General features: G+C 38.8%; 1 long non-coding RNA gene across 1 annotated transcript; it reads left to right on the forward strand.

The window, feature by feature from the left end:
- The first annotated feature begins 765 nt into the window (after window positions 1-765).
- Window positions 766-10,298, forward strand: LOC125484045. The gene is made up of 3 exons (XR_007262913.1): window positions 766-1,055; window positions 4,731-4,859; window positions 9,486-10,298. It is a non-coding gene; the product is annotated as an uncharacterized LOC125484045 (long non-coding RNA).
- The last annotated feature ends 5,260 nt before the right edge of the window (window positions 10,299-15,558 follow it).

Raw genomic sequence — 15,558 nt, forward strand, 5'->3', positions numbered from 1 at the left:
AACTGAGAGAATAGCAGGGACATGATCAGGAAATCGATTATCTAATATGCAGGGTTTCAAATACTCAGTAAATTTCATTTAAAGTTAGCCAAATGACAGAGCAGTCTTGAGTTGCCCTACGGCCTACTCCTTCACTCATTCCTTAATATAGAGAAGACAGCACTCTGTAGCACATATAGTATATTGATTAGATGTTTTCAAATTGCAAATTTCACTGAGTTGTTTTGGATCTTGGACAGTAGTGTGGATGGAGGAAATGTTGTGTTTTCTTCGAAGGTATGGGGAAAAGGAAGCTGGAAATTGAAAGGGTATAATCATAAACATAAGCATCCTGGAGGGAACCATTCATTCAGATAACAAGGTTCAGGGCTGGATGAACACAGCAGGCCAAGCAGCATCATAGGAGCAGAGAGGCTGACGTTTCGGGCCTAGACCCTTCTTCAGAAAAGGGGGAGGGGAAGGGGGTTTTGAAATAAATAGGGAGAGAGTGGGAGGCGGATAGAAGAGGGATAGAGGAGAGGATAGGTGGAGGGGAAACAAACAGGTCGAAGAGGCGGGGATGGAGCCAGTAAAGGTGAGTGTAGGTAGGGAGTTAGGAAGGGGATAGGTCAGTCCAGGGAGGACGGACAGGTCAAGGGGGCGGGATGAGGTTGGTCGGTAGGAGATGGAGGTGCGGCTTGAGGTGGGAGGAGGGGATAGGTGGGAGGAAGAACAGGTTAGGGAGGCGGGGACGAGCTGGACTGGTTTTGGGATGCGGTGGGGGGAGGGGAGATTTTGAACCTACTATCTCTCATTCATTCAGATGGTTGATTTTTGTTTAAGGTCTATGGACAAGCGTTTCAATTCAATATTTCCAGCTGCACTGGGGCAGGTTTTCACACCACCATTTCAAACAGAATTGTTGTGTGAATTAGAAAATTTTCCTACAGAATGCTTTTTCTTTTATAAATTTGTAGTGTCGAGCCCTTGCTAAACGCTTAGCACTGGCAGAAAAGTCCAGAGAAGCCCTGTCAGAAGAAATAAAAGTTGCCAATCAAAATATTGTGCGATTACAGGTAGGAAGAAATATAAACCCTCTTGAATATGTTTGGTAGAACGTAAATACATGAATGATCCCTGCTTCTATGGACTTCCTAAAATATACAAACCAGACATCCCCCTCAGACCCATTGTCTTCCTACCAGGCACACCTTCACGTCAATTGGCCAAGGACCTACAACAGAGACTGAAACACCTAGTTTATGGATCACCCCATTCCATCCGCTCAATCCAAGAATTCCTCAATACCCTCAAGAACATAAAAGTCAGTGACTATGAGATTATGTAGCCTTTGATGTCATAGCATTATTCACATCAGTTGACATCCCAGTAGCCAAAGAAACACTGGCCACGTTACTAGAGGAAGCAAGAAAGCAGACCAGCAGGTCCATCAGCAATCACCACATACTCAAATTACTAGACTCGTGCCTCCCCACACTTTGTCTTTAATGGTCAAGTATACAAACAGATCAATGGCACACTCGGGGTCACCCATCTCAGGACTCATTGCAGAAGCAGTCATGTAAAGACTAGAACACACTACCCTCTCCCTCATTCAACCTAAACTGTGGATCTGGTGCGTGGACAACACATTTGTCATCAACAAAAAAGTTTGTTGGGTTTAAATTCACGAGAGAAGAAGAAAATGACAATCAGCTTCTGTTTCTGGACGTCAGAGTTGAATATATGACCAATGGGGAGTTCCAAACCGGTGTATACAGGAAAGCAACCCATATGAACTACGTCCTCAACTTCCACAGCAACCACCCCAACACCCCCACACAAAGCTGTGTTAGGACACTATTTTAAACAGGCCACTACTCACTGCAACATGCCAGAACTGCACAGGAAAGAGGAACAGCACCTACACAAAATCTTCACGATGAGTGGATATCCCCGCAATTTCATCCACAGGTGCCTACTAAATAGACAACTAGAGGACACAGTACGCCCTAACACACTGGCCACACTGCCCTACATCAAGAACCTATCAGAACTGACAACGATACTCCTATGACCACTAGGAATCATGGTAGCACACAAGCCCAGAGCCACTCTATGACAAACACTCATAAAGATTAAAGGCCCCATTCCCACAACAAGCAGAACCGACGCAGTCTACAAAATACCATGCAACGACTGCCGCAAACATTACATTGGGCAAACGAAAAGGAAACTAGCCATCAGAATACATGAACATCAGCTAGCAGCAAAACGACATGACGAACTTTCCTTAATATCAGTACACTTGGACAATGAAGGCCGTCAGTTTAACTAGGACAACATAACCGTAGTAGCCCCAGCCAAACATAGACATGCACGGGAATTCCTCGAGGCAGTGTTCTCAACCCATAATGCAATCAATAAACGTGGAATTGGACCCCATATGCAAACCCATATAGAACAAAACCGAAAATGATACTACTCACTGTAACGGACCGGACAGTGTAAATTCCAAGCGGAGTAGAACAACGTCGCTTCGTCAGAGGCCTCACTGATGTTGTTACCTAACATGGTGACGAGATGTCTGAATGAAAACAAGCCAGCTCAATGACCAAGTCAACAATCTAAGCTACAAATCTTTGCTAAAACCATAAACACACAATGCCAGTCTACAGATTGAGATTTACCGACTTTTCATATTTCTTGACCTTTGTCTCGTACTTTAGTTTGTCATGTTTTTAATCATTATTTTTTGAAATCAGCTGATTTTCTGACCTACCGGTAGTTTTTGTAAGCTTGTATTTATTTTCCTTCAATTTGATACTCTCTCTAACTTCTGTTAGCAAACAGATGGTACATCCTCTTCCTGGAGCCTTTCTCACTGGGGTGCATTTTTGCTAAGTGTTATCAAATATGCCTGCCACTGCTTCTTTATTGTTCTACGTTTTAACCTAATTACCCAGTTCAATTCAGCCTGCTTTGTTTCATATCCATGTAATTTATTATTTAAGTTTAAAGCTCTAGTCAAATATACAACTAAGTTTGAAATTCTTCTTGTTATAGTTGCTGCTGTGTCATGAGGCTCGTTTACTTTAAGGCCATTAATTCATCCTGTTGCATTGCACATGACCAGATCTAGAACAGCCTGCTCCTTGGTTGGCACAAAAATGTGCTACACTAAGAAATTGTGTTAGTACACTCTACAATTTTTGCCAATCTGATGCAATCAGTATATAGATTAATATTCATTGTTTCAGTACTTGCTTACAAACCCGCATTATTTCTTCTGGTATGCTATGTTGACAGTGTAGCTGCTGTAGGGGCACGTAATATACTCCAAAAAGTGAACTCTCACCTTTTGGTATTCTTGTCTTTACTCAATTGACTCTACATCTTGATTACAAAATCAACTCTCACTACTGCACGAATGCTACTTGTAATTAACTAAGCTACCCCACCACATTCTCCTAGCTTCCTGCCACTTCCAAAATGCCAACTACCCTTGAATTTGGGTCCCAGCCAGGTCACCACCTTTATGCAAAACCATTATCTAGTAAAAGAGTTACATGAAAGATAGAATAAAACACTAATCTGGCTGCCAGAGTTCAGAGGTCTAATTACAAATCTTTTTACAATAGGTGAAGACAGTGACATGGTGGTAATGTCATTGGGCTTGTAATCTAGAGTCCTTGATAAATGCTATGGGGACATTCTTTAAATCACACCAAGCCAGTTTATGGAATTCAAATTCAGTTAATAAATCTGGATTTTAAAGCCAAGTCTCAGTAATGACTACCATTAAACTATCAGCAATTACTACCATCTGGTTCATTAACAATAATGCCATCCAGTGGTTCACACTCAATTGCCCTCTGAAATGGGCTAGCAAACAACTCCATTCAAGGATAATTGGGGACAGGCAACAAAGCTGGCATTACAAGCAACACACATCCCTTAAAATATTTTTTTTAAAATACTCTACTCAGTGTAGACACTATTATGTTACATGGGTTTAGGATTATTTTCTCACTTATTTTCATGTGGTAAAATGAAGGATAACAGCTAGGGTGGCCAATGTATTGAAACATTTCTTGGAGTAGGAAGAATTGGAAGTGGGTGCGATAGATAGTAGTGAGTTTTCACCACAATAAATAAACAGTTGAAACAACCCAGTGTTAGTAGTAGCAGTATTCTGTGTTTAGTTAAATTGTCACAGATATTTTGCATGCTGGGGGATAGTCTGGTCGTGCTTTCGCTGATGAACTTTGAAAACAGGGGCGTGGCAAATGCTAGCAAGTGACAAAAACATGAATATCCAGTTTACTACTACATCTTTTGATTACAGAATCATAAGAGTAGATAAAGGGCAGTAGGATTGAACTATGACATGTCAACTATGTGCAATGACAACAAATTATAGGAATACCTAATACCACTGAGCCCAAATTCCTAATACAATGTATGAATCTTTTGGAAATGGCAGTACATGAGATCTCAATTGAATATTTACTTGAAAATTAAGCTGTAATGTTTTCAAACTTTCTTCCAAATCAATATTTTAAAGGAGTACTATTTATGCACTGATCAATATAACACTCCCTGGTGACACAAAAAATTATATCGATTAGATTCCTTAAATGTTGACCTTTATAAATTGGACAGAACTTCCATGCTTGTGCACAAAATGTATTCTACAGGTTCCCTGTCGTAATTACTGTTTTATATGGTGTTGTCTTAATGTAATATAGGATGAGCTAACAACGACAAAGAGGAGCTATGAAGATCAGCTGAGTATGATGAGCGATCATCTGTGTAGTATGAATGAGACTTTGTCAAAACAAAGGGAAGAAATTGACTCTCTCCGTATGGGCAGTAAGGTAAGCAGAGATCACATTTTCTGTCTTTTTTTTGATTGATTTTGTTAATTCTTTAAATCTATTGAAGACCAATAGCAAATTGCAGATCTGATGCAATTGCTATAAACTTGCAAGTAACATTTTCAATTTCTAAATCTCATCCTACAAATGTATAATAGAGAATAATCTAAAACCAAGAGGAAAGCATTAACAAAACCACTTGACTAAATCGAGTAGTTACAATTGGGTTGCAGGTCATAGGATGACTCTTGGAAGTCATTGTGATAGTATTGATTGTGTCATTAAAGCTGATCCAAGTTTTCCCTTCCCATCCAAGTTGCCTGTATCAGTTTGGTTTCTAACCAGACCAAAATTCCTTCTGAGAAGGACAAGTTGATGGATGGATAGTATTTGAAAAAGAGCGCACAAACTTTTTAGAAGCAACCCTGGGCTGGAAATTGATTAGAATGGCAATTATTGAGATGAAAAGCCTACAAACAATGGTGCTGCCAATGAAGAGGTACTTGTACTAATCACACCGATTAGGAAATAGAAGGAGACCTGAAGAAAGATAAATAGGTAGGAATTTTTGAAACTTAAGACCATAACACACAGGAGCAAAATTAGGACTTTCAGCTCATCCCATCTAACTCTGTCTTAAATACACTCAGTGACTTGGCCTCCACAGCTTTCCGTGGCAATAAGTTTTTTGCAGACTGACCAACATCTGGCTGAAGAAATTCATCATCTAAGTTCTAAAGGATTCTCCCTTCACTCTCTAAGGCTGTACCCTGGCATGCTAGTCTCTCCTACTAGTGGAAACATCTTCTCCGTGTCCGCTCTATCAAGGCCTATCAGTATCCTGTAAGTTTCACTCTGATCCTGCCCCACCATCCTTCTAAACTCCATTGAATACGGACCCCCAGAATCCTCAAGCACTCCGCATGACGATCCCGTCCTCCCCAGGATTACTCTTGTAAATCTCCTCTGGCCGCCCTCCAACTCCAACTTGTCCCTTAGAAATGGGGTTCAAAACTGTTCACAGTATTGCAAAATATGGTCTGGCCAGAGCCTTATGCAGCCTTCGCAGTACATCTCTGCTACTGTATTCTAGCCATCTTGGAATGAATGGTAATGTTGCATTTGCCTTTTAACTGCCGGCTAATCCTGCATGTTAACCTTAAGAGAATTGTAAACTAGGATTCCCAAACCCTTTGCAATTCAGATTTTGAAATCTTTCCCATTTAGAACATAGTCTACATCTCTATTCCTCCTAGCAAAGTACATAACTTCACACTTTCCCTCATTGTATTCCATCTGCCACTTCTTTACCCACTCTCCTAGTCTGTCCTCCTTAAGCCTCCCTGTTTCCTCAACACTACCTTCCTTCCATCCATCCATCTATCTTTGTCTCATTTGCAAAATTTACTACAACGCCCTCAGTTCCTTCACCCAGACTGTTAATGTATAACATGAATAGTTGTGGTCCCAAGACTGGTTCCTGCTGCCATCCTGAAAAAGACCCCTTATCCCCTTTCTCTGCCTTCTGCCAGTCAGCCAATCCTCTATCCATGCCAGTACCTTGCCCTTAACACCATGGGCTCTAATCTTATTTAGCAGCCTCCTTTGTGACACCTTGTCAAAAGCCTTCTAGAAATCCAAATAGAACACATCCACTGGCTCTCCTTTGAGAAGATAACGAGCAAGTTAGACAGACAATTCTAACGGAATTGTCAGCTATGAGCTCCCATTGACAAAGCTGTGCTGACTCAGCCTATTTTACATGTACCTCCAAGTACTCCATAATCTTATCCTTAAAAATGGACTCTAAAGTTTTACCAGCAATTGAGGTTGGGCTATCCAGCCTATATATTCATGTCTTCTGCCTCCCTCCCTCCATGTGCAAGTGTGTTATATTAGCCTTTTTCCAGTCCTCTGGGACACTCCCTGCTTCCAGTAATTCATGAAAGATCACCACTAATGCTTTCACACACTCATCAACTCCAGGCCGGAGTTCCTCAAGCAACCAATACTTGCTACAGGTGTGGTCACTACTACCACGTCGTGCAAGTATGAAACATCGCCTGGCCCTGAATTTCTGTTTTATTTACTTAATTCTTAATTTGATTTATGAAAATTTCCTACTGGTGTCTTTTAGTTTGTAATCTGTAAATTTTCCAATATTTGCCTTCAATCTGAAAGTAACCTATACTAGATAGTCAGATTGGTAGCTATGGCCAACCAATGAACTTATGGGTTTCCTGTGATGTCACTGTTTTTGTACTGGGCCCCCGATCCTGGGCTTCAATATATCCTGTTTTTAAAAAATCTTACAAATTGAGACGAAAAACATCGAGCTAAAAGCACCTCTTCCCTTCTACACTGAATTCCCATGCTGAATTCCCTGAACCATATACTCACTCAGGCTGTGACCTCTCCTTCCTGACACTGTGCATTTTACTGATCATGCACTTTCAACAGGCTCTTTCTTAAGGTGACCCTCAATAGTGATCAATAATTATTGAGGCCCTATTTAGGCTTCAGGTAGTTGACTGATAACTGTACCTCAGCTGAATCAGCTGCTATTTTAACCTTTGAACTGGACTACTGAATGTTAAATGTTTAAAATGGAGAAAGAAATAAAAAATTACCAGTTCTGTTTCCATGCTGCCTGAAAATTCCCCAAACTATACGCTCACTCAGGCTGATTCACACTCCGGATGTGATCTCTCCTTCCTGACCGTGCTTATTGATTTATTGTCATAATTGTTTTGTGGGGTAAGTGTAGTGTTTGCAATATTTCTTTAGTCTGATTTCTGTTCATTTCCTTTAGTGGTACTTGCATATAGAACACCAAGAAACATAGTACTTGGGAGCCAAAGTTGGCTATTCAGTCCTTCAAACCTGCTTCTCCATTCATGCCTGATCTGGTGGTGCTCTCAAATCTCTCTTCCTATCTGAGCCTCATCACCTTTGATTTCTTTGTCGATCAATAATCTATCTAACTCTGCCTTGATCAACTTCAATGATACAGCCTCCGCTACTTTCTGGGTAGGCGAATTCCACAGACTAAAGAATGTGGAAAGTTCCATTTTCTCATCTTGAGCTTAAAAGGGAGACCTTTAATTCTCAAGCTCATCTCTCCACAAAGAAACTTCTTCCTGGCTTCTACCCTATCTGTTCTCCTCAGGATCTTTGTTCTAATAATATCACTTCTCATCTAAACTTGAATGGTATAGATCCAACCTGTTCAATCTAGCTTTGTTAGATACATTCCTCGTTCCCAGGAATGAGGCAAGTGAACTTTATCTGAGCTGCTTCCAATGTAATTGAATCTTTTTTTCAAATAGAGACCAAAACTGCACTGATCAACTGAAAATGAGATTCTTTGACTTTTATATTGTCAATTGTAGGTGCCCCTTTTGGTTCTACTCCTTTCAGCCTTCTATCCCAATTGAAAACTTCTGTAAAGGTTTCAAGTGACAGTGTTATAGAGCCTGTAGTGAGATACGATTGATGCATTCTGAAGTGTGCTTTGGCGTTTGGTAGAAAAGGTGCACAGAAGAAGGCCATTGCATTCCGTACTGGATCAAAACCAAACTTGAGCTCACCGGAAAAATGTTAAAATACAAGATACTGCACCTAATGTTAATTAAAAACTAACTTGGGCTTTGCGATATGGGTGGTAGTAGGAATGTATAGCTTATTTGTTGAAAAGTTTTGGAGAAAAAAAATTTTCTTAGAATGGGTGTATGTTATTGCTCAGTGTTGTGATTTTTATTGCAAAAAATAAATAACCTGGTACAAATCAGGTGAAAATGGTGAAACCCAGGTTAAGGTATATCTGTAAACAATTGATACTGTTTCCTATAAACGCTGTGCAGAGCCCTCTGTGGTGCAGTGGTAGTGTCCTTACCCCTGGACTGAGACACCTGGGTTCAAGTCCCACCTGCTCCAGGGATGTGTAATAATATCTCTGAACAGATTGATTAGAAAAATAGGGTTAAATTTAAAAAAAATCTAAACTCCATGCACAAGGCTGAGTGGCAGCCCAGAGTGTAACACAGGATGTTCATTGACCTTTGAAAGTAAATGTAAAAGTACTGCACTTTCCAGTGAATGGGTCAAGCGCACATAAATTAGTTAGAACATATTGTTGTAGTATCTTAAATTTTCTACCAGAAGTAATCCAAGTATGAATTAGCATCTATGATCAGTCATTGGTATTGCAATTCAAGCCAGGGAGCGATGAATGGTAATGTTCCTTGTAAACTTTATTATGCGTGTTCAGATCTCTCAGTATCGTTAAGTCTTTTTAAGTTAATGTAGAAGTCTTGTTATGTTAATACATATTAGTACCTTCCATGTTAGAAGAAAGGTTGGTGGATAGCACATTAAATTGGAAAAGAAAGAGAAAATACAGAAAAATATGTGCATAGCTTCACCTGCCTTTTCTCTGTTTCATAAATCATAAATTTCAATATACTTTGTTCCATTACATGAAAAGTCAGCTAAGTTAGGAGGAGGTATGCTATTTATTTATGTAGATGTTATCAACACATTTGGCATTTCCCTGTTCATTGGGAGTAGGCACAAAATCAAACTTACAATGTCAATCACAGATTGTTTTTCTCATTGTCTTTGAAGGGTAATACAAAGAAAAACAGAGGGCGATAAGACACCTTACAACTAAGACATCTGAGCATTGAAGATACAGCTGCTGTTATCCAGAGGGAATTTTATGATGCCAAATGAATATCTGTGCTGCAGTTCTTTCTAGGAGTAAAGGTGCACAGTGATTGTGGTATTACAGAGCCTAGGAATCAAAAGAAAATTTGGACTTAAAGGATTTTCTTAAAATAACACCTTAAAGTTTTAGGAACACAATGGAAATATTCTGGCATTTAAAACATATTCCAAAAATATTGTACCTATGAAATTCCCATTCAGTAGGTAATTTGTAACAATAGCTTTTTAAGATTGTATTTCATTAGGTGAATCCATAATGAAGGAGGTTTTGTACATTGAATTATGTGATGATGTGTATGTTAATTGTTTAACTATTCTCTGAAATGAGAGATCTAACATTGTGCAAATCAGGTGTTTTGATTTCTCAAAATGTGGAGCACAAGTCTAGTTTGTCCCTTTGACTCCTGTTACTAACCCTGTTAGTGCTGCACCGGCCCTCTCCTCTTCACTTCACATCACATCATCCTTCTACTCTTTCTCTCCCCTAGAAAATTTAAATGTGAAAATTTAAATGAAGAAAAATGATGAATAAAAATGGTGCATTAACTGCTTACTTGGGGTGCTGTCTCATTAAAGGAAATTTATTAGTCCAGTAGTCAAGCATGTAATTTTCTAGGTGAGGCTGCAAGTATGCTGTGACTGTACTATATTTACCACTTGAACATTCTGTTCATTTGATATGGCTGAATTAAAGCATCATGATGTCTCCTATGAATGCATTCATTATTTTACAGTTTTATGCAACTGAAACTCCAGACTGTTTAGCATTTGTCTCTTAACTGCTATTTACAAAATAATAAAGCTGTCCTTTTTAGTAAGTTCCCACTAATAGAAGGATTCATGCTCCTTTGAATATTTTTTAAATGTAAGATTTTCTTATCCAAAAATACTTTTATTTCAATATCTCAGGATGAGCCATATCAGCCTTGGGTAGAGTGCGCTTCTACTTTCCACTTTTGGCACTGTAATTTAGAACAATGGCCTGCATTTATATTGTGTACTTTCTCAATGTTGTGCAACATTGACCCCACCATAAAAATAAACTGTTAATGAGGAAAATGTATCCCTTTAACTCCACTTTACACTGTGAGCTTATCTTTGTTTGGAACTGAGTTGAGAGTACTTTGCTCTCAGAAAGCACTAACTGTTGAACATAACATGGTTTGAGAATTTCTGAAGTTGGAGCTTTGGATTCTGTTTGAAGCTGCAAGTAGATTTTTTTTTAAACCAATTTGCACTTTCAAAAGTACATCCTAACAAACATTTTAAAAACTTGACAGCAATTTTTTCTCCTTTATAATTTTCTGTTCCTCCCAACTGGTTCTTATGAAGATGTGGGGTTTGGGGACGAGTCTGTCACAAAATGCAAATTATAAACTATTGGTGAAGTTTGTCCTTTAATGGTTGATTTCCTGTAGTGAGAGAACAGATTTACCATTACGCTAACCATTCAATATATGTTTCCATTAAATTGTTGAGAGATGATTTTGAAATTCCTGGGCAAAATTCCTTAATAGAGCTGTGTTCACAGTGCTCTGTAAAATGTTGACCTGAATGCTGGAGTGTCCAACATTTAGTGTACATAACTGAGGAACATAGAGTAGTGTAGATAGGAAAAACCTTTCTTAGTAAAGGAGTTAATAACCAGGGGCCTTGGATTTAAGGTATGGGTTTATCCAGAGGTTGTTTGGTATCTGAAACTCTCTCAGCCTAAAAGAATGGTTAGAGGCAGGAGCCATCCCACATTTATAAAGTATTTAGATTGACATTTGAAATGTTACTATGGCCTCAGATCCCCAGTCCAGGCCAGTAGTGTATCCTGAGCCCACATTGCAGGCAGCAGAACAAGTTCAGCCATTTTATTGCAGGTAGCCCCCTACTAATTGCCATCCAAGTAGGGATAGTGAACAGGCTCCTGATAAGTGCAATTCAACCAGAAGGAAATAGGAGACCTCTGGATGGCATTGGGTATGACGGTGGAGGGTCCCTGTGTCACCAACATGGGGTGATGCAGTCTTCATGAAGTTGGCTGTCTGCACATATGGAAAGGGGCCACCCTGGCATCTGAATACCAGAAGTCACGTTAAATGGTTCTTATTCAGGCTTTTATGTAAATTGGCTGCCCACTTCAGTGGGACAATCTGCTGTGCAGCCTGCCAATGGGAAAATTTCCCAGTGGTGATACTGTTAAGGAATTTTCCTAACACTGCTCCTTGCTATTTTTCCAGCCTCAGTTGATCACTCTGAGTAAAATCCTGTCCAATGTCTGATGCACTCCAGGGAAGATTGTGTTCCATTGACTCGGACAATGGAGGACCTGAAATGGTCGTTATCAATTTGTTTGCTAGAAGATGCTTAGAGTGAGGTTTTCTAAGTGCAACTGGTTAACTGATAAAAGGGAGACTTTAGTTTGAAAGTCATCCATTACTTAATCTGTAGCAAACTAGTAGATTAGAGTGACCAGGTGTTCTTTTCCGTTGTTAGAGAAAATCTTTTGTCAATCAACTTTTGTCTAGCTCTTAAGCAATTTGAAGTTTAAAAATTTTTGCTTCTATGGGAGTATTCAGGGCAAAATTAACAATCTAAAATTCAACTTTTAATCTAGCCACTATAATAATTATTACAACAAAGACAAGTGTTTCTTAATTACATTGTTTGAGACATAATTACTATTGTTGAGAAAGATGTGTGAAGCCCAGTCAGCTATTGTAATTTGTGCATAAAGTGAGTTCTGCTTGGACTGAAGTCAAAGGGAACAGATAATCCTGTTGCCAAAAAGGGCTCCTGAACTCAATGCTGCAGGTTTATAGAACATTAACTCCTGGCAATGAAGTCAGTTCACATAATCGTGCTAACAGGAGATGAGGTCTTAAAACTCTGAAAGATTGCTAGTGAGCAGCAACTATACAATATCATTTGAACAGACTAGCTATCTAAAGCAGTTCACTGTCAATTATTTATGTAATTACTCTTCAATTGAAATTTGTCAAGTTTACCTTTTGGTTATGTTCACTGCTCTAGTTAACTCAACATCCATAAATTCTGGATTACAGTGATATACTGAAGTTCCTGTCTAAAACTGGTTACACACTTTAACCCTACCCAGCATTGAGTTACTAATTAAAGAGCTAGATTTGCGTTTTGTGGATCTTTTATAGATTCATAGAGATGTACAGTGCAGAAACTGACCCTTCAATCCATTTTGTAACCAATAAATGATCTTGTGCATAATAACTTTACCTCTCTGATTTGACAAAAGAGGCTTAATTTAATCTCTCAATATTTTGTAGACATTCTAATCAAGGGTTGAAAACTAAAAGCTTAACTTAATTGTAAGAATCAACTTGGTGAACACTGAGTCCTGGACCTAAGCTGGGCATTCAACACCAGACAGTTGTATAAGGCAGAGATAGGAGAGGTGGTTCAATATTTGTCAGATTCCTTAGCACATGTTCTTGGGATACTGAAACAGAATTGTTAAAATCTCCATGCAAAGGTATGGTGTATTCAATATTCTGTATAATCAGATTAGTATGACTATATTGATGCAGATGCAATGTGAACAGGTTCGGGTTCTTTCCTGGAGTGATTTTGTAATTACTGTATTAAGGTCAATGAAATAAACTGTCCTTGGAGAAGAATGAATGTAGCAAATAGCCTGCTATTTTGTTTACTCGGTGTGCTGGCAGGAGAAAATGTAGAATGAAGGCCAGGTGGCTTCCTCCAGTGGAAAGGGAGTGTCACTTTGGGCTGCTGTTTAGCAGCTCCCAACTGCTGCTTGTATAGTCCATTGATGGAAATCTGGTCCCCTACATACTGCCAAGCAAGCCATGGGTGTAAAAGAATGGAATTATCAACAGGGGAAAGGGAGAAATTATTTTAAAATTTTGAAAAAACTAACCCAGTCTTATTATTGTATCAGATAGTAGGAACTGCAGATGCTGGAAAATCTGATGAAGGGTCTAGGCCCGAAACGTCAGCCTTCCTGCTCCTATGATGCTGCTTGGCCTGCTGTGTTCATCCAGCTCTACACCTTGTTATCTCTAGTCTTATTATTTAGTTTTGAAAATTAAATTTAACTGAATAAACATGACATGGGCCACTCACTGCACTTGATGAATTTAGTAAATGTAGTAACTCTTGGTGTAATTCATGAATGAATAGCTCCTTCAAGTTGAATTATTTGAGTGCTTGCTTTGACTGCACTGAAAACTGAAATTTGATTCCAGGGAATGATGCAAATTCTGAATGCTAAATCTAGAAAGCTGTAGTGTTTGGAGCTACATTGCAATAGCAATACTCTCAAAACATTTGTTACCAATTCCTCCATATTCTTACTATCAGGGCAATTTTAAAATAGGTTTAAATCCAAGTAAATATTTTTAGCAGATATAACCCAGGAATACCACACAGCAGCTTATTTTGGTTGGAATTGATGAATGCTAAAGGGTTTAATTATTAAGGAAAATACATGCATTTTACTTGTATCCTATCTGAGAGTTCTGACTTCTAAACCCTTTGTCTTTGAAATATCGTAAAGCAGAATAATGTCAAAGCTCTTTCAATGGTGAATGTCTTTGGGACAATGCGGTAGGCTGACGGCAGAAATATCAATTGGAGAATTAAAATGATAGGCAACTGGAAGCTCAGGTCGTATTTATGGACTTAGCAAAGGTGTTACACAAAGTGGTAACTCAATTGGTTTTTTGGCCTCCCGAGTGTAGATCAGACTTCATTTTAAGCAGTGAATGCGCAACCCCTAGTGAAACAACAATGACTTGTGTGAACCTTCACTGTAGTATTCCAATAAAGCTCAGTGTAATCTTGAGGAACAGCATCCAATCTTTCTATTTGTCACTATACAGCTTTCTGGACTCAACATTGCATTCCACAGTTTGAGATCGTAGTCTTAATTTTGTTGGCCCTCCCATTTTGTTATTTTATCTATGCAGGTTTTAGTCTCACTTTTTTCCTTGCTTATATTTTTGGATGGCAGTTGTTCATCATTCTACTGATCCTGTTTGTCCTCTGAAAGGAAACTGACAACAGATATTTTGCAGGGTTCTGGTGGGTGCCAATGTGTCTGTCAAAGCCAATTTATGCTTGGAAGATTTTGCTGCAAATAGGTCAGGATATTGCGGATTATTTTTGGAGTTTTGAACAAGTTGTTGATTTGGGATTTCTTCTGTTTTCTCTTTCAGCCTAGAAATATATTTGCTTTTGAAGGAGACTAAGCTATTTGTTTGGTTGTACTATTCACACCATCTCCATACACAAGATCTGTTTTTTACATGCCCTGTTGCCACTTTTTCTTGGTTCTGCACCATTAACTCTCGCCATAGACAAAGTCTCCTATTTCCACTCTTAGAGAAATTCTTCTTTGTTCTTTCTCCACCATTTCTCAGTTCTCCTTATCCATTTGCTTAAAAACAATCACATTTCTAACTTTCTCTAGTTTTGGTGAAAGGCTAATTCTTTTGATGAAATATTACTCTTTTGGTCTCCATTGATGTTACCTGTGTCCTTCTAGCATGTTCTGTTTTCATTTCATATTTCCAGTATCTGCAATATTTTGCTTTTGCATGCAAGATCCTGGGCTTTATTAATAACTTCCTTGCTTTTGCACTCTGTCTATGATGTAGCTTTGTAAAGCACTGGTTCAGCCTTAACTAAGTATTGTGTCCAATTTGTACACCACACTTTTGAAAGTTTAAGGTTTCAGTGTGTTGCTGAGGTTTCAGAATGGTTTCAAACTTCCATAAAAGTTAAATTTCTTAAGTGGAGTAAGGCAAATTTTAATTGTATGAGACAGGAACTTTCAAAAGTTGATTGGAATAGACTGTTCACAGGTAAAGAGACAACTGACAAGTGGGAAGATTTCAAAAATGTGATAAATAAGAGTTCAGAGGCATTACCTTCCTGTTAAAGTGAAGGGTAAAGCTGGTAAGAGTTGGGAACAATGGATGAATAA

This window comes from Rhincodon typus, chromosome 9 (genome assembly GCF_021869965.1).
Source record: "Rhincodon typus isolate 14 chromosome 9, sRhiTyp1.1, whole genome shotgun sequence".
Classification (NCBI taxonomy): domain Eukaryota; kingdom Metazoa; phylum Chordata; class Chondrichthyes; order Orectolobiformes; family Rhincodontidae; genus Rhincodon; species Rhincodon typus.